The following is a 19,795-nucleotide window of genomic DNA, read 5'->3' on the forward strand; positions in this document are numbered from 1 at the left end:
TTGGAGGGTCTTGAACTTCAACTTAAGTCTAGCTCTTTTGCATCATGGTACCACTGAAAACTGCTCTCCTTTCAGCTGTACCCTACTTGCCTTCTGAGCTTCTTGCCAGTATTCTGCTGAATTTGTAAATGCCTTTTTACAAATCATTTACCAAGTGTCCAGTTCACTTCCTAATGCACTCCAGGACCTGGCTGTTCCCTCCCCACCCCTAAACCTCCTACCTCTTCACTCCCACCCCACTGAGATTAAAGTGCTGTTTTCCCCTGACTCCTAGCAGCTGCCCTCTCCCCAGCTTCTCAGTCTCTTGCCCCTTGCCAAGAACAGGCAAATGCCCTGAGGGGAAAAGGCAGTAAATCCTTTCAATTCTAATGAGCTTCTCTCTGGGGCTGGTACTGTGGGTCCTAGCTGAGCTGGTAGCTTTCCAAGTACTCCAAACAGAATTCTTTTAAACCAGGCTTTATTTACTTGTTTTCAGGGTAAATGCTGGATTGCTACAGATAATCAATAACCGCAAGAGAATATCTACAAATTCCAGGTAAATTCGATTTTCCTATTTTGATTTCTTAAGAACAACAAAAAACAAGGTCTCATTGGTATATACTTGGATTTTTCTTATAATATTTGGGTAAGTCTGACTGGATATTAAAAGCACGTCTTAGAATTATGTGCAAAAGTTTATTTACCATGAGCTAAACAATCGCGATGCCTGTCCGAGGTCCAAGAACTTAATGAAGTTGGATCCAGTCCCCTGCTCTGTCAATCAAATCACCATCAAAATCATCAAATAACCAGTTTTCCAGATGCCGGTCACTAATATTGGGGAGGAGAGGCCAACCAAACCATTTAACGCTCTAATTTATTCTGGTGGAGGCAGAATGTCAGCAGTGGCGTAGTTGGAACTAGAAACAGAAGACATAAGAATAACAGCTTTCTTACAGCTCGGCTCCTCAGTGCTTTCCCATGGAATAACTTATTTAGTCCACTGAACACCCCTGAGCAGGTGTAGGCCGTCAGCACCCCATGTTGCAGGTGAGAGCGCCGAGGCCCTGAAAGGCTAAGCTCACCTTTGCACCGGTTGGTCCCTGCAATGCTGAGAGCCAGCTCTCAGATGGAGGCAGTTCACCTGCAGAGAGAGCCCTTGCTCTTAGCCCTCCGATTAGTGATAAGGGAGAAGACTTCACTAAGATTTGCCTCCCCGCTTCTTGATCAAGCTCCAAGATTTTGAAGACAAAAATAAGATTAAAAGTAAGGCCTACAAAAACACTCAGGACTTTCTTTGGTAACTTTAAAAACATTCCATTGATTTTTATTTTAGAGAGAGAGGAAGGAAGAGAGAACGAGAAGCATCGATTTGTTGTTTCACCTATTTATGCATTCACTGGTTGATTCTTGTATGTGCCCTGACCGGGCCCAAATCCACAGCTTTGGTGTATCAGAGAGATGCTCTAAACTGGCTAGGACGAGTTGTCGTAAGTTGAGCACGAAAAAGAATTGTAATTTTTGTGCAGGAGTCAGTAAATTGTGGCCCGTTGGCCAAATCCAGCCCACAGCCTGTTTTTGTAAATCAGGTTTTATTGGAACACAGCCGTGCTTACTGGTTTATGTAATATGTATGATGGCTGCGTCTGCGTGACAATGGCGGAGCTGAGCAGCTGCAACAGAGACCAGACGGCCTACCAAGCCTAACGTGTTTACTGTCTGGCTCTCTACAGAAAGTGTTGGCTGACCTCTTTATAGAAAAAGTGGATTGAAAAACTGAGTTAAGGAATGTCGGAGTCCATACATGATATTCAGAAAAGATTAAGTCACTTGCATGCTGAATCATTTGGGTTCAGTGATCACGTCTGTCACTTACCTTAAAATGGTTCACAAAAACATAAGTAGATATAAACCATTCTGATTTCTATCCCCATAGATTAGCGTTGACTACTTTGAAATTCACATATGAATATACTTTCTCATGTGTTTGGCTTTTTTTTCGTGCAATAGAATGTTTTTTAGATGCATCCATGTTGTCGGGTGTATTATTTTGTCGTTTTTGATGAGTGTTATTCCTGTGTGTGATCCTATCGCCATGGATGAAGAAGAGGGTCATTTCTAGCTGTGGCTATTGTGAATGAAGCTGCTACGAATATCCTTGTACACTTCTTTCTGCAGACAGTGGAACTTACAGGTGTAACTCTAACTGTATGAGAAACTGCCGGTGCCGTGTTACCTTCTCAACAGCAACAAGATATATGATAGCCACTCCACATTCTTGGTGTTCTCTGTCTTTAACATTTTACTCATTCTTGTGGGTGCATAAAGGTACCTAATTGTGGTTGTAATTTCTTAATAAGTAATGATATTGAACATCTTTTCCTATGTATTTTGCCCATTTAGAAATTTTCTTTTGAGAAGAAAACCTACACCAGTATTTTGCTCATTTTTAATGAGCTTGGCTTTTACTATTAATTTCTAAAAGTTCTCTATACATTCAATATTAATTTTCAGATAAGAATATTAAAAGTATCTTCTCTCAGTCTGTGGCTTGCCTTTGTATTTTCATATGATTTTTGATGAAATCTGATTTCTTTATTTTTTTTATTAACACATCCTACTCCAAAACATCTCTCCTACTCCAAGATTGTGAATATATTTTCCTAAATTTTCTTCTGCAATCTTTACTGTTTTACTTTTCAGCTCTTAAATATATAGGGTCTGGAAGAAGGAAGGCCTGCTTGAGTATGGTTGGTAGGGTGTAATAATATGGGTGTAATAATTTATACTTTTAATTTGAACATTTTACCTAAAATGTCATATGGTGTGCTCGAGTGTGATATTGTTATGTTACAGAATTACATGCTTACAATCTTGTAATAAAATATTTTGTAATAAAAAAGGGGCATTATTTGTGCCGGACCCTATATGATTCACCTCCTGACCTCAGAACAATACTTAACCACTGTAGACTCCATAGCTTGCGTGCAGACCAGAAACCCAGCCTCCCAGAAATTTTTATAACCTTTGATGTAAAAATACTCACAATAGTTTCCTGCTCTGCTCTTTGCGACTACAGATCCTTGTGTTTCCATCCCTCATTCCTTCTTTGCCCTCTCTTTTCTTCTCTATCTTTTTCTTTTAGGAATTCATTATATATTCTGGAGACAGGGTCTTTGCCACGTATGTTTTCTGAGTATTTTCTGTCAGTCTATGACTTGCCTTTTCATTTAATATCTACTGGGGAGAACATTTTGTAATATTGTTAAAGTCTAATTTATCAGTTTTCTTTTTTACTTTTTTTTCTGTGTCATAGTTAGGAAATCTTTGCTTACCACCAAGTCACAAAGGTATTCTTGTGTATTTTCCCCTAAAACTTTGTAGTTTTAATTAGTATGGTTTGGTTATGAGCCAATTCATACTAGCTTTCATTTACATAGTGAGGTAGGATCTGCAGTTTTTCTACTACGTAGACAATCAGCTGTTCCAGTGCTATTTGTTGAAATTATATTCCTTTCCCACTTGAACTGCTATAGTGTCTTTAAAAAAATAGCTTGACCACATAAGGTGGGTCTGTTTTAGGTGTCTCCATTCAGTTCCATTTATCTACATATGTATCCTTTTACTGTTCCCATACTGTCTTGTTTCCAGCAACATACAGCTTAGTCATAAATTTTAGAGTCTTCCAGGTTTGACTTTCTCACAAAGTTCAATATATTTTGAAATATGTAGGTAGAGAAGTAGCCACCATGCAAATCAAGATATGCTATCACTTCATTGCGAATGCCCTCATGCATTATGGCTGACCCTTTAGCCAAAGATCCTCTGTGGCAGCTTCTGGAGGAAGTACATCTCCAGTTACCTTCAGAGCTAAATTACAGATAAAACATCTGCAACACTCAACAACACATCTAGATTTCTTTTGGCTATAGAAAAATTTTCTGTTATTTATGACCGTGAATACAATGTTTGATCTTTAATTTTCTGTTCTTTGACGAGAAACGGAGTCTCATGGGAAGCCCCAACTTAGTGGGGCTGGTTGTTCAGTGTGGGGTTGCAGCTTAGGAGCTGAGGAAGAGTTGACTTTTACTGCATAGAAAAGATGATGAGGAGATGCGGGGGAAAGGCTAGGAAAGACTAGGCTGGAACTAGAAGGTTGATTTTAGGGTCTTGCAGTGATTGTCAGATTTTGTAGAAAGAGGAGTTAGATGTCATCTATCCAAGCAAGCAAAACTTCAGTGCAAACAACCAATATTTAAAGGCCATTTTATGAGGCTTTGTCATTTATATATCATCTTTCTTTACTGGTTTTGAAAAAAGACGACATTGTATAAAGCAGCCTTCGTGTGCTTGTTATATAACTTTTGGAATGTAAAATTCAACCAAAAACTATTAAAATTAAAATATTCATCGTGAATGTCCTAGATTCATCTTAAGTTCCACAAATAGTGCACTTAAAATAAAGTAGGCCCAGCCTAGGAACCAGCCTACCTGGCAGAAGTGCTGTTCCTGGGTGCGCGTCATTCTTAACACTAGGTTCTGCTTCCCCTAGCCTAGTGGTTTTCCTATTTCCCCCATACAGTAAAGTCCTCGTTCAAAACCCTCCAGAAACTCCTTTGCTAAAGATATTAAAGTATGCTTATTTCAAGTGCATTAAAAATAAATTTACCAGTTGAATCCTTGCAATTCATGAAAACCCTAGGGAGCAAAGTCCAAGTGTTACAGATTTGAGTGTTATCCAAAGGGTGGAGGGGTTGCTTCCTCACTGGTAGCCAGGCCAAGGTTATCTGTTTTGGCTCCAATTGGAGGCAGAAACGCAACTCACCTTTACCAGCACCAGGACGACCGGGTACCAACTCTTGCCTGTGGTTGTAGATGAGGAAATCTCAGGATTTCTTCCACTCACTTTGCTATTTCCACCCCTCCCTTTCTGTCCCTTCAAGACCGTCTTGGTATCCTTACTGGACAGGACTCTTGCCTTTTTCCTAGGGTTCTCTCCCTGCCCCATCTGGACATTACTGCGCGGTGAGAACGAGTCCAACCAGCAGCGCAGTGAGTGCCCGGGAACCCCAAGCTCTCCACGTGCACCCACGCGCATAGTGCACCCGCGTCCAGCGGCCTCACAGCAAACTGAATCCAGGCCACCCGGAGCTCCCCTGCGGGCCACCCGGAGGCGTGCGGGGCTTCTGATCTAGAGGGGGGCCCCGCCCCACCCCTGGCCCTCTGGACAGGCCGGGAAGAGGCTGATTTTGACGGGTAGAGTCAAAGAAGTCTCGATGGGGCCCAACCCCAGGGTCCCGAGATGAAAAGTGTCAAACCCTTAAGTCTTAACGGACCGAGGGTCGCGAGTTGAAATAGTCTCCCTACTTTGATGAAGGAGCCGTTTGGCAAAATCAGAGACCAAGGAAGAGATTGAGCGGATCAAAGTTCGCAATTAACCAAGGAGGATAAAGGATGTTTTAACTGATTAGGATGTGGATTCTGAGAAAAAGACCGGCATCAAGTGCTTTGGCCTGAACATCGAAAGGATGGAGTTTCCATCAACTAAGGCGGGGAGCGGGAGCGGGGGCGGGGGTTGCGGCAGGTTGCGGCAGGTTGCGGAGGGTGGCAGGTTGGGGGCAGGGTAAGAGCCGGCATCCAGTTCAGGGCCAGAGAGCCTCTCTTGGAAGCGTGTTCCAGCCCCGCCCGCTCGGGTGCGCACCCCTCGGAGTGCCTTCTGAAGTTGGGGATCCCAGGGTCTCACCCTAGGTGCCTCCACTCCCTCCCTCATCCCCACGGTGATCTTCCCGCCACCCAAGGCCGCCTCGCAAAGGCGCGTCTCTAGGGCAGTTCTGAGGGACGGTCGGGAAGGGACAACTCGCTCGGGTCTTGTGGACCTGGTGGCCTCGGGGCACGTCCACTGTCCCGCGGACGCTTGTCCTTTGGTGTGGGCTCCTCTTTGGGCGAAAGCAAAGAGGAGATGACTTTCCGGGATACCTTAAAAGGGGCAGGTGACACTGGAAAGGGTGGAAAGGGTGGAACGGTGGTTTTTTTCAGAGGCCGGCACAAGGACAGCTCTTGCTGGAAAGAGAAAAAAGGTGACTCTTGCAGTTCCCTGCTGGTCTAGAGGCCAGGATTCGGCGCTCTCACCGTTGCATTCTGGGTTGGTTCCTGGTCAGGCAATATGGTCTTAAATTAACTTGCTATGTTTTGTGTTCATTGTGTTTTGCATTTTCTAAATGCTATGGTTCACTTTTCCGAAAACGGGGTAGAAATGGGGTTAAGGATTTATCAAAGATACATTCCAGGAAGTGGAACTGCTAAGTGAAAATAACGCTCCCATACACCACTTCTAGTCGTTTTTTTGGTGGAATCTTTAGGGTTCCCACTTTGCTGAGAGGTTGTTTTGTTTTTTTAAAATCATAAACGGGTACTGGATTTTATCAAATGATTTTTCTGCATCTATATGATCATGTGGTTTTTATTCATTTTGTTTGTATGGTGTATCACATTTATTGATTTGTGGATATCATGCCAACCTTGCATCCCTGGGATAAATCCCACTGATCATGTATTTTTAATGTATTGCTGAATCCCATTTGCTGATATTTTGTTGAGGATTTTTAGCATCTATGTTCATCAGGGATATTGGCCTATAATTTTCTTTCTTTGTAGAGTCTTTATCTGGTTTTGGAATTATGATAATGCTGGTCTCATAAAATGAGCTTGTGAGTCTTCCCTCCTCTTGAATTTTTTGGAATAGTGTTAGAAGGATAGGAGTTAGTTCTTTGAATGTTTGCTAAAATTCCCCTGTGAAGCTATCCAGTCCAGGCCTTTTGTTTGTTGGGAATTCTTTATCACTGCTTCAATTTCACTACTTGTAATCTGTCTATTCAGATTCTCTGATTCTTCCTGGTTCAGTTTGGGAAGATTGTATGTTTGTAGGAATTTATCCAGTTCTTCCAGATTGTCCGATTTGTTGGCATATAGTCATTTGTAATATTTTCTTACAATCCCATCTATTTCTGTGGAGTCAGTTGTAACTTCTCCGTCATGTCTGATTTTATTTATTTTGTTTCTCTCCTTTTCTTGATGAGTCTGGTTAAATGTTTGTCAGTCTTGTTTATCCTTTTAAAGAACCAGATCGAGATCTTTTGTATTGTTTTTTTTAGATTCTATTTCACTTAATTCTGCTCTGATCTTTATTATTTTCTCCCTTGTACTCACTTTGGACTTTATTTATAATTCTTTTTCAAATTCCTTTAAATGTAAAGTTAGATTATTTATTAGAGATTTTCCTTGTAGCAGGATATAAAATAAATATCCAGAAATCAGCTGCATTTTTATACACCAATAATGAACTATTAGAAAGGGAAGCTAAGAAAACAATCCCATTTGCAATTGTTCACAAAAGGAATAAATTTAACCAAGGATGTAAAAGCTCTGTACTTGGAAAATTAAAAGGCACTGAAGAAAGACAGTGAAGGAGATACAAATAAGTGGAAGCTTATAGATAGGAGGAATTAACATCATTAAAATATCCATACTACCCAAAGCAATGTATAGATTCAATGTAATTCCTATCAAGATACTAATGGTGTATTTCTCAGAACAAGAACAAATATTTCAAATATTTATATAGAACCACAAAAGACCCCAAATAGCACAGCAATCTTGAGAAAGAAGAATAAAGTTGGAAGAATCACACTACCAGATATCAAACTATACTACAAGGCCATAGTAATCAAGACAGCATGGTATTGGCATAAAAACAGACGTGTAGATCAATGGAACAGAATAGAGAGCCCAGAAATAAACCTGCACCTTTATAGCTGATTAATATTTGACAAGGGACACAAAAACAAACAATGGGGTAAGGGTAATCTATTCAATAAATGGTGTTGGGAAAATTGGACAGATATGTTCAAAAAATGAAGCTAGATCACCTTCTTACACCACACACAAAAATAAACTCAAAATGGATTAAAGACTTAAATGTTAGACTCAAAACTGTAAAAATCCTAGAAGGCAACTTAGGCAGTAAAATCTTGGACATTTCTCATAGCAGTATTTTCTCTCATATATCTCCTCATACAAGGGAAACAAAAGAAAAAGTAAACAAATGGGACTACATCAAACTAAAGAGTTTTTGCACAGCAAAGGAAACCATCAACAAAATGAAAAGACAACCCCCCGAATGGGAGAACATATCGGCCAATAATACATCAGACAATGGGTTAATATCCAAAATGAATAAAGAACTTATAAAAGTACCCCCCCAAAAATCCAATTAAAAAATGGGCAAAGGACCAGAATAGACACTTCTCCAAAGATGACATACAGATGGCCAATAGACATATGATAACCTGCTCAACATCCCTAATCATCAGAGAACTGCAAATTAAAACCACAGTGAGATTATCACTTCACACTGTCAGAATGACTATCATCAATAAACTAACAACGAATGTTGGCAGGGATGTGGAGAAAAAGGAACCCTCCTGCACTGTTGGTGGGAACGCCAATTGGTGCAAACACTGTGGAAAGCAGTATGGAGTTACCTCAAAAGATTAAAAATGGAACTGCCTTATGACTCAGCAATTCTGCTTCTGAGGATTTATCCAAAGTAACCAAAACACTAATTCAAACGAATGTATGTAGCCCGATGTTCATTGCAGTGTTACTCACAGTAGCCAAGATTTGGAAGCCCAAGTGTCCATCAGTAGATAAATGGATAAAAAAGCTGTGGTACCTTTACATAATGGAATATTGCTCAAATATAAAAAGAAGGAAATCTTACCCTTTGTGGCAGCATGGATGGACCTGGAGAGCATTATGCTAAGTGAAATAAGCCAGTCAGAGAAAGACAAGTGCCCTGTGATCTCACACATATGCGGAGTCTAATGCACAAAATGAATGAGCAGAGTAGAGACAGACTCAGATATATGAGAGCACGCTGACAGCTTTCGTTGGGGGCGTTGGGAGTCTGGGTTGGAGGGGTGGAGAGATTGAGTAAAAAGGAAAAAAGAGAAAAAACTCATGGACACGGACAACAGTGTGGTGAGTACTGAGGTCAGGGGGTGGAGGAGGGTATATAGGAAATAAATGGTGATGGAAGAAGACTTTACTTGGGGTGGTGAACACACAGTATGATGTACAGATGGTGTGTTGTGGAATTGTGCACCTGAAACCTGTATAATTATGTTCATCAGTATCACCCCAATAAATAAATAAATAATAAACAAACTTACAATAAAATGAGACTCCCATATATGATGGCTGCAGCCTTCTGAATCATTCAAATAGTTTCCACGAAGGAATGTTCAAACTTAATGCAAAATTTAATGCAGATTCATTGCCCTACTTGCTCAGTCATTTTAAATGTAACAGCCACACAGTACCCATGCTGACTCAACAGCATCTACCACCCCGACTGACCAGTACAGTGAAGTCATCACTGTTCGCACATGCGCATTCCAGCCCACTCTCCTTGGCTGCCAGGTTACATCAATGTTGTTCTTGTTTTGTTAACAATGGTTGGACTTTTTCTGGACATACCTCATATACCACATGCACACCAAAGATACATGTCCCAAACTTTGACTTCATCTCCCACCAACATTTAGAGCCAGCACAAAAAATTATCATTGATTTCCATATAATTTTAAACTTTATTTGCCATCAACTGAATTTATCATAGTCATCTTCTCCGTAGACTTTAAGTCCACAAGAGACAAACTGTAAGAACTGCCTAGTATTTCAGCGAACTTGAGTTCAGGACTCTTTTTCTGTTCTCTTCTGTTTTGGTGTTTAGGCTTTACTTCCAGGTAGAATTAGTCACAGACAAAATGTAAGGCTGGCCTTTATGCTTGCAGTGTTCTCACGGGCTCTAAGTATTGTGGATATGCAGGTGTTGCTTGTGTGGATCTTGGGAAGGAACATATCTGCCAAGAAGGACTCCTTGTGGTTGCTTAACCAGGCACAAATTCATAACTAGAGGCCAGCAGCCACTGTTTGCAGAGGCCTCTCCTGCACACTGCACATTGGGTAAAAGCCACCAACTGAGCTGCCAAACCTGCAGTTACTGCATACTTACCCAAACTGTATAAAGGAGTTCTTGGAATCCTGTTTTGACCAATGGGCTGAGACCTGCTTTGTCCAATCGGAACTGTGCAGCTTTATCCTCATTTGCATCTTTACTATCAAGGCTTTCACACTTTCTCAACACTTAATACCTAATGGAGGAGCAAACACTTCCCACCAAGAGTGATGCCCTGGGGCTGCCCTGCTATAGCAAGCTGTAGTTCTTCTCCTGCATCCTCGTGGGTAGACTGGTGCCTTAGGTGGCCTGTGAGAGTCTTGTGATCCCAAATGTTTAGTTGAAGCTAAGAAAACCCCCAAGTGGGCAAAATTCTTCCAAATTTTCATTTGTTTCATGAACACTGTAGATACCATTGTTTTATAGTCTTTCTGATAACTTCATTATTTCTGCTATTTTAAGGGTCAGTTTCTGTTGCTTGATTGTCTGCTGGTTCTCGTGCCCAAAGTCTAGTTTTTTGTACGTGTTCATTGAGTATATACTAGGCACCCCGGGGGCGTCTCTGCCCCTCGTCCTGCCACCATAACCTCCGCAATACACGTGCTGTGACCTTTTCAGCCTGTGCATACTCTGTGCAAGCTTCCCCTGCTGTGTCTTGAATGGTGCTAGTTTGTTGCCCTTACCCCGGGTATGGAAATCTATCACGCCGGCTTGGGCTTCAATTCTGCTGCCTCCGGCACTTCCCAACTTGTTTCTGGGAAAGAAACATAACCTCCCTTCTGCCCTGTGATCTGGCCAGATCCCCCTATAGCACTAATATCAGCAATTTGGGGTCCTCGCTTTTTGTAGGAATGTTCTGGTAGACTCCCTAACTTGCTCAGAATTTCGTGTTTTATTTCTGTCCCATTAACAACAGGAGGCTGTCACAGGTAATTTGTAAGATCAGGAAATGCCCTTATTAGGAAAAAGTGGTTTCCATTTGCGCTGATGTCTCTGGGTTCCAATTTTGTCTATACCTTAAACCTGGTAATTCTTTATTGTTTAGTCATCACATTGATGAGTTTAAGGATATGTTTTTCTATGTTTTATCCAACCTTTGTTTTCAGAAGGAGGGTTGATTTCAATGTCCTTGTCACTGTTACCAGAAATGAATTATCAACTTCTAAATATACTAAATACCTCAAGAAATATGCTTATATTTTACTGCTGTGGGTCTGACTTGAACCTAAGTTGCTGACACCACAGGACGGAGTACAAATCACAGTCCCACCACTGTGGAAACTGTCAAGTCACTACATATACAGATTTTACTGCAGGAAATTACTACAGAACCTGCTTTCCTCTGCCCGTCCACCCTGGGCCACAAGCTCAAAGGCTGCAGTCTCAAAAGCTAACACTGTTTCCTGTGGATCCCCCAACTGGCAACCTATTCGTGCTCAGGCCTTACTTAGAAAAAAGAATCAAGTCACATCATTTGAAATCAAACATTCATTATTTTTATTATGTCATTAAAAGCATGGTAGACAGAAGCACATGTATATAGAGATTTAAATAAACAGAAGCTGGGTCAGCACGGGAAAGTGGCTCTGTTGTCGAAAGAGTCTAGAGCACAAAAGTGTAAGGTTTCCTTAGGATTTCAGGGAAGTGGTGGGAAAATTCTCCACCATTTTTTATCCTAGAGATGGTTTTGGTGGTTGCTGCGACCCTATAGTGGGATAATCCTGGGATTCTTTCCAACTGCCAGGATGTCTAGACTGAGAGACCCCAGAAGGGAATTTCTAGCACTCCGGGACGTCCTGAAGCCCCCATAATGGGGCCATACATGATCTAATGTTGAATCTGGGACTGGCCATTGCAAATGTTTCCTATTTGAATGGTCATCTCATTTTCTGCTTCAAAATGATATCCAGAAATTATGGCTTAGGGTCACATTCTCAATTTTTAAGTGGAAAACAGTCTCCAAAAACATCAGACACGACAAAATACTTCCCAGATGACAATGAAGTATATATATGGATTGGGAATCAGGAAGATGAGTGTTCTTTCAGGAGACAGAGCAATTGATAGGCAATGGAAATTATGCCATCCAGCCCTCGTGGCCTCTGTAAGAGGGGAAATCCTTGCCTTACACAACCAGTTGAAAAATAAGTTTTGGTCTTGCTCAGTTCCCTTCTGACCCATACCCTTGTTATGGGAGAAATTCCCAGAAACTCAGTTCTCGCCTATGCAGTAAATTACAGAGCAGGGAATCCATTAGTGTGCAAGTAGGGTTTATTGGTGATCCGTTTTCATGGAAGAGAATGGCCTAACTAAGGTGGGAGAGGAGGAATGAAAGGCATAGGCAAAGCAGGGTAAGGGAGGTGAAAGTAAGGCCAGCCAAAGGCTGGGGTGGCAAGCACATGCGTAGCTAGAGGCCAGGTGGCCTGAGGTGGGGCTGCCCCAGAGCCAAGAGCAAGAGTCCTTTGTTCTGAGGACTTACAGAGTTGGCAGGGTGGGGTGAAGAAGTTACATATTGATTGACAGGTAAAGATGGTGCCAACTTTCCTGGGGGAATATCAATACCCAAACTTAGGTATGTGTGGGGGTCTATTAGCCCAAATCCTTATCTTGCTCCAGACCCCATTTGTTCATCTTATTGTAAAACAGATATGTGACAGGAGGCAGTTAATTAAAGTTGGGGCAGTTACCCAAAGTTATTTATAGGCTCTCTCTGTAAGCATCAGGAACTCCCTCATAAAACAGATAGTGACCAGAGGTAGGCAATTAACCAAAGCTGTTTTATGGGCTTCTTCCTTTGGGCACCGTGGACCCTCTCCCACCTTCCAGGCCTTGGGATGAAAGCAGGGTTTCAAGGCTTTCCTTCCCAGGTAGTGGAAACACTACATAGAATTTCAAGGACCGCCCTCCTCCCGTGCTAACATGGTGTTTCCTGTGATGTCAGAACACCTGGCAGTATTATCGGACCAGGCTCAGGCCTGCTGAGTTAGTGGGTGAGACACGTCTCCCTCCTCCTCCCTGCCTGGGTTCACTATCTATCCTACCTAAAACCCTCTTGAAATTTTGAAAACATTTTACTCTTTTTCTGTTTGTGTCTCAGTGCATGTGATTTCTTTTGATCTATCAAGTTCATTTTTTAGGTAAAAATTTGTCAAATACCGCCAATTTCATATGGTTCAATGTAATATATTAACCTAATGGGCAAAATTCAAAGTTGCTTATATGCTACTAAATAACATTTTTTTAAAGGCTTTACCAATTTACCCCTATTGACAGTGTATAAAAATATCCAGTTTCTTTTTTTCTTTCCAACTTGATGTTATCAATAATTTTTATAACCTGAGGAGGCAGTTAGGGGAACCCCTGATGCATAGTTGGTCAACCCGAAGCACAGGTGACAACTTGGCCTGGCGACTGGCCTCTGCAATGGGGGGCAGTCATGTGGGACTGTACCCTAATCTGCGGGCTCTGCCCTCACTCTGGGTCATTAGTATCAGAATTACTTGATGTGAGGGGAACCCTCATCCCCATATATCTGGTGTTAAAAATACTATGAGAAAAGGAAACAATTTTTTAAAAATCTATATAAAAAAAACTACCCTTAAACTCACTTAGCTTGTGAAAATGAGGGTCCCGCACATATGATACAGGAAATGGCCTTTCCCCACCTGAGTTTTCTAAACTGAGCCAAAAGTCCTCTGTTTGAGCTGGGATCACCATATTCCTAACCAAAGCAGGGAGAGTAATGATAGGTAGGGTCTCTGGAAATCCGTAAACTCCCAGACCTCCGATCTCATCTGTTTCATTGAGCCTCATGGACCACAGCTTTTGAAACTGTAGAGACGGGGCTAGAGTCTGGGCCATGCTATCGACTGCAGTGTCTCTGAGATCAAAAGAACCAAGACTTGGATGTAGAAGTGAGTTGTGGAATGGGGAAAAAATATGATTGTGACATTAGGATCCGTCGCAATCCTCCCTGGGTTAGCATCCTAGTCAAGCCGTTGTGACTCAGCAGTGACACAGACACAGCCCCCTTCCTTCCTTCTGAGACATGTTCAACAGGAAATCCCGACAAGAACATGACTGAGCCTGTGTTACAGCATCTTCATGAAGTCAGGTGAGAAGAAGGAGGGCCGGAGGACCCGGTCTGGAATGCTGTCTTGACCAGAGGCTTTATTGAAGTCTACCCTAATATCTTAAATTATAGTTGTACAGAGAAGTTCTTTTGACTACAAGAAGCCTCTGCTCACCCTCGGCAAAGTCAGAAGATAATACACCAATCACTACCCTTTCCCAATGTGAAGCCACCATGAATACATAAATGACTTATTTCTTGACTCTTACCACACCTCTTTCGCAAAGAATTGATGTTCCCCGGAAAGAATCTGGCTTTGCCTAAATTTCAGCTGTCTCCCCTTCCACGTGATAAAGCTGCTAATTGCCTGAGAAAAGATTCCCAAGTTACAGTGCAGAGGAAAGCATACTTTGGGTCAATTAGCCATAATTCCCTTTTGGTCAAATCTTAATAATTATTATATCACTATTGCAGAAAACAAGACCTGGAACTAGTTTGTGTCTCTTGGCACCATTTATTAACTTTTTGACTACAATCAAGTTACTTGACCTCTTTTAGCTTTCTTTCTCAGGCACGAACCTGAGTCAGATGTTCTCAGCGAGGTAAAACGGTGGAGTGGCCCAGCCTTGTTTAGATGGGTGAATCTACTTAAGTTTCTGTTACTCCGCCTTTCCAGTAAGTTTCGTTTCACTTCCTGCTAAGATCAGCCTAGAGGCTATTGCGGGAAGAGAAATTAAGTTGTGGTGGCGTGAACAAGTTAAACTGCGAGTCAACTTCGACCTCACCCGTGTGGACTGGATGCAGCCCTAGGAAACACAGACATTGTGCAGACCTTTTCAAGGATGAAGACCACATATGTGCTTCTTATGATCCCCAGCAGTGCAATATTTTCATTCAAATAACTTCTCCCATGACAAAACATTGCTGAGTCCATCAATCCACAGCTAGCCATCCCTAGGAGTTCCGTGAGCTGAGAGCTTTTTGAGGTTCAGAAAAACTCGTCTGCCTCCCTCAGACCTCGATCACAGAGTGAAGGTGACTTGTTGTCTGGACTGCTGGGGGACTGTAGGCAGAAGCATTAGCTGACTCACTAGACTGGAAGCTTCCAGCTGAGATGGTATTACATTGTAAAATGCTCTTCAACCTGCCCATTGTACTTACAGCAACATTTCCTTCCCGGTGTTCCAATATGCCTCCTCTCATCGGTTATTCTGAGGAAAATATCACCACCGTCATTCATCATCAATTCCTCAGAATATCGAGGGACAGAACTACATCACCAATAGTAAAGTTCTTAGAGAAATTCTGGGTTGTGTTATCATAAAAGAGGTTAGTCAGCATCTTCATGGATAGATTTGCCATAAGCTGAAATAGTTTGAGGGAACAGGCGATAAGATAGAGCCACAGAAGACAATCTGTACATTAGGACTGCACAGCCGTGACCTTTCGGTAATATTCTGTCGCTGCTACCTAGAGCATGAAATCGGTGAAAGGACTCTTGTCTAAAGATTTCATCTTGGTGGTTATCTTTATAATTTCTTATATAAAACATAAGAGATACATTTTTAGGACAATCACCAAGAAGAGAAATAATGTGTAAAAATTTCAAACCATGAGAAGAGGGAAATGGAAAGAGAAAAGTAGCAAATAATAGAAAAAACTTAATGAAAAAGTCAAGGAAATTTAAAACATTTATCAATAACCAATAATAGAAACATTATGAATCCAAAATTATGGGATATGGTTAAAATAGTAATTAGAATAAAGAAGAAATTCTTACATTAAAGGTGATGAAAGGCTAAAATTGATAACCCCAGCATGAAACTTAAGAAAAAGGACAGAATAAATACAAAGAAAGGAGAAGGAAGATAAAAAGATAAGAGTAAAAAAATTAAAATATAAAAAACAAGGTACAATATATATAATTTATAAAGTTTAGTGTCAGTTCTTTGAAACCACTAATAGCATCGCCAAATTCTGGTGAAATTTATGATAAATATAAATGCAGAAATATTAACTACTAAACACTGACAAGCCAAATCCACCAACATCTAAAAATTTGTAATAAATCATGATAAAGTTAGATTTACTCAGAAATGTAAGAATTTTTTAACAGCAGAAAAATCCATAAATATAATTAGCCACATGATAAATTTAAGGAGGAAAATTACCTTCTCAATTTATCGAGAAAAACCATTCAGTAAAATTTAATACCCATTTATGATTTAGCAAATTAAGATGTACAGTATCATTTCCTGAAAAACTATATCTACCAAAATCCTACAGAAAATAGTCATGTATGGACCAAAAAGGAAGAAATAAAGCTCTATAGCAGTTGAAGATAATATGAACAGCCACAAAAAAGGCACAAGAGAATCTGCAAATAAATAACCTGAAAAAAATTTAAACTGTCTGCATATAAAATCATTGTCCCCTAAATCAACTGTATTTCCATTATACCAGAAGCAGTTAGAAAATGTGATTTAAAATTACCATTTGAATTAGCAGAGACTTACACAGACACACACACACACACACACAGGCACCCTGAAGAAATCCCACAAGATCTGTCCAAGACAAACATGGAGAAAACTATGCAACTTATGAACGCTACTAAAGGAACACTGAAAGATTGAGTAGATACACCAAAAAACTCAGTGTCATAAAGGTACAAATCCTCCTCAAATTAATTTACATATTTAATGTAATTCTAACTTAAAGCCCAATCATTATTTAAAAATCAGCAGAAACACAAGAATAACACTCCTGAAGATGGATAAGTTAGGGAGATGTGCACTACCACATGTTAAGATGTCCTATCAAGCCTGTCCACAAAAGGTCACTGCCACCAGTCCATTGCCAGCAGGAGTCCCTGGCTTAGCGTGCAATAAAAGTAGAGACTTTATTCAGGTGAACAGTTTGCAAACCCAGGAGGCAGGCAGCTTCTGGTGCAAACCTAAGACAAAGGGAGTTCTAGTTATATAAAGTGCCCACCTTGGTCTCCCGTTTGTCCATTTTTATGTAAATAATGAATCCAAATTTGTACAGTTTGATTTGTTCAAATAACATTGTCCTGATTAGTCAGAATCAGGGAGTCCTGAGTGGTCCTTATGGAGATACTCTCATTGGTTGCTAACAATGCAAATGAGGACATAGCTCATTGGACTGGATAGGTCTCAGCCCATTGGTTAAATTATGATTTTAGGAATTCCTTTAAAAGGCATTGCTCAGACTACATGAATGCAGAGCAGAAGGCTTAGCAGCCCAGCCGGTGGCTTTCCCCTGAAGAAGCCCTGTGCAAACAATACGCTGCTAGGCTCTAAAGTTGGGCCCAGTTAACCAAAGTCGTCCTTGTTGACAGCTATATTCCTCCTGTAGGGTCAACAAGCTGTAGTGTCAACACAATGTGGTACTGACACAGGACAAGACAACTGCAAATGAAACAGCATAGACTCTAGGGAAGAACCACATGTATAAGATAACAGTTTATGATCGAATCGGCAGTTCACGTCAGGAATGGCTTAAGTTTTTTAATGGTGCTGGGACAATTGGTTATACCTAAGGAGGAAAAGAAGATGGATACCTGCCTCATACCATATAGAGATATTATTTAAAGGTAGATTTAAGACTTTGGATACAATAAACACCAGTAAACCATGGAAGCACAGATACAGTCAGTTGTCTCCATACTCATGAGTTCTAGCCTAGGTTACCAAAGGAAGACAAAAACCCTCAGTCCCCTTAGCCAGTGCCTGCCCCTTCTACTGACCCTCTCTAAGCCCAGTTTACCCCAAAGGAGCAGAGCTGTTAAGAGCCACATGTTATCCCCAAGGTGATGGCACCAGTGACATCTGTAACATGCAAGACATGGAAGAGAATCTGCTGAGGCATCTGGAGCCAAGATTAGGAAAGAGGAAGGAAGTTGCCTCTTCTGATCATGTTCATGCTGTGCCTTTTCTGGGAAATGCATCCAGAATTCTCAAAGCATGCTCTCCCCTTTCTCATCCTCCTCAGCCTGCCTCCCCCAGTGAGAAACTCTGGCTTTGGGGTTTATGAAATTCTACAAATCCAAGGGAAGGGCTAATGGTTTTTTTGGGGGGGATATATTTATTGATTATGCTATTACAGTTGTCCCATTTCCTCCCCTTCACTCCACTCCATCCTGCACACCCCCTCCCTCCCACATTCCCCCCCTATAGTTCATGTCCATGGGTCATACTTATAAGTTCTTTAGCTTCTACATTTCCTACACTAATCTTACCCTCCCCCTGTCTATTCTCCACCTATCATTTATGCTATTTATTCTCTGTACCTTTCCCCCCTCTCTCCCCCTCCCAATCCCCTATTGATAACCCTCCATGTGATCTCCATTTCTGTGGTTCTGTTTCTGTTCTAGTTGTTTGCTTAGTTTTCTTTTGTTTTGGTTTTAGGTGTGGTTGTTAATAACTGTGAGTTTGCTGTCATTTTTACTGTTCATATTTTTGATCTTCTTTTTCTTAGGTAACTCCCTTTAACATTTCATATAATAAGGGCTTGGTGATGATGAACTCCTTGAACTTGACCTTATCTGAGAAGCACTTTATCTTCCCTTCCATTCTAAATGATAGCTTTGCTGGATACAGTAATCTTGGATGTAGGCCCTTGCCTTTCATGAGTTGGAATACTTCTTGCCAGTCCCTTCTTGCCTATAAGGTCTCTTTGGAGAAATCAGCTGACAGCTTTATGGGAACCCCTTTGTAGGTAACTGTGTCCTTTTCTCTTGCTGCTTCTGAGATTCTCTCCTTATGTTTCATCTTGGGTAATGGAATTATGATGTGCCTTGGTGTGTTCCTCCTTGGGTCCAGCTTCTTTGGGACTCTCTGAGCTTCCTGGACTTCCTGGAAGTCTATTTCCTTTGCCAGACTGGGGAAGTTCTCCTTCATTATTTGTTCAAATAAGTTTTCAATTTTTTGTTCTTCCTCTTCTCCTTCTGGCACCCCTATAATTCGGATGTTGGAATGTTTCAAGATGTCCTGGAGTTTCCTAAGCCTCTCCTCATTTTTCCGAATTCTTGTTTCTTCATTCTTTTCTGGTTGGATGTTTCTTTCTTCCTTTTGGTCCACACTATTGATTTGAGTCCCAGTTTCCTTCACATCACTATTGGTTCCCTGTACATTTTCCTTTGTTTCTCTTAGCATAGGCTTCATTTTTTCATCTAGTTTTCGAACAAATTCAACCAGTTCTGTGAGCGTCTTGATAACCAGTGTTTTGAACTGTGCATCCAATAGGTTGTCTATCTCTTCCTTGCTTAGTTGTATTTTTCCTGGAGCTTTGAAGTGTTCTGTCATTTGGGCCTTTTTTTTTTTTTTTTGTCTTGGTGCTTCTGTTACTTTTAAAGGGGCAGAGCCTTAGGTGTTCCCTGGGGCGGGGTAACGCTGGTCTGGTCGCTGCCTGTGATGCTGAGCTGTGACGCTATACGTGGGGGAGGGGCTGAGAGGGAGCAATGGTGCCCGCTCCACTCTCCACCGGATTTCAGCCACTCCCTCCGCCACCCACAATCAAATTGGGCCCCTCTGGGGCTGCTTCCCTAGGGAAGGGCTAATGTTTTATGACATTCTCTTCTGAATATTCCCCCTCTACCAACTATGTTTCTTGGGACTAGAATATGGCAAATCCCCATTTTAAAAACTGGTTCAAAGCCTGGCTAATCCCTCTAAAACTGGATCAATTGAAACCACATTATTTAT

At 41.2% G+C, this 19,795-nt stretch overlaps 1 protein-coding gene across 3 annotated transcripts in view; it reads left to right on the forward strand.

Moving 5' to 3' along the window:
• Nucleotides 1-19,795, forward strand: part of FCGR1A (Fc gamma receptor Ia) — an 82,726-nt gene that overhangs the window by 47,346 nt on the left and 15,585 nt on the right. For 2 of the 3 annotated variants that reach the window (XM_053915481.1, XM_053915482.2), the window contains one exon: nt 476-535. The gene's annotated coding sequence lies outside the window, so the exon portion shown is untranslated. Of the gene's footprint in view, nt 1-394; nt 536-19,795 lie in introns of those variants that run through there. The other variant, XM_053915483.2, reaches the window with a different exon arrangement.

The sequence above is a fragment of the Desmodus rotundus genome, chromosome 12 (genome assembly GCF_022682495.2).
Source record: "Desmodus rotundus isolate HL8 chromosome 12, HLdesRot8A.1, whole genome shotgun sequence".
In the NCBI taxonomy this organism is placed as follows: Eukaryota; Metazoa; Chordata; class Mammalia; order Chiroptera; family Phyllostomidae; genus Desmodus; species Desmodus rotundus.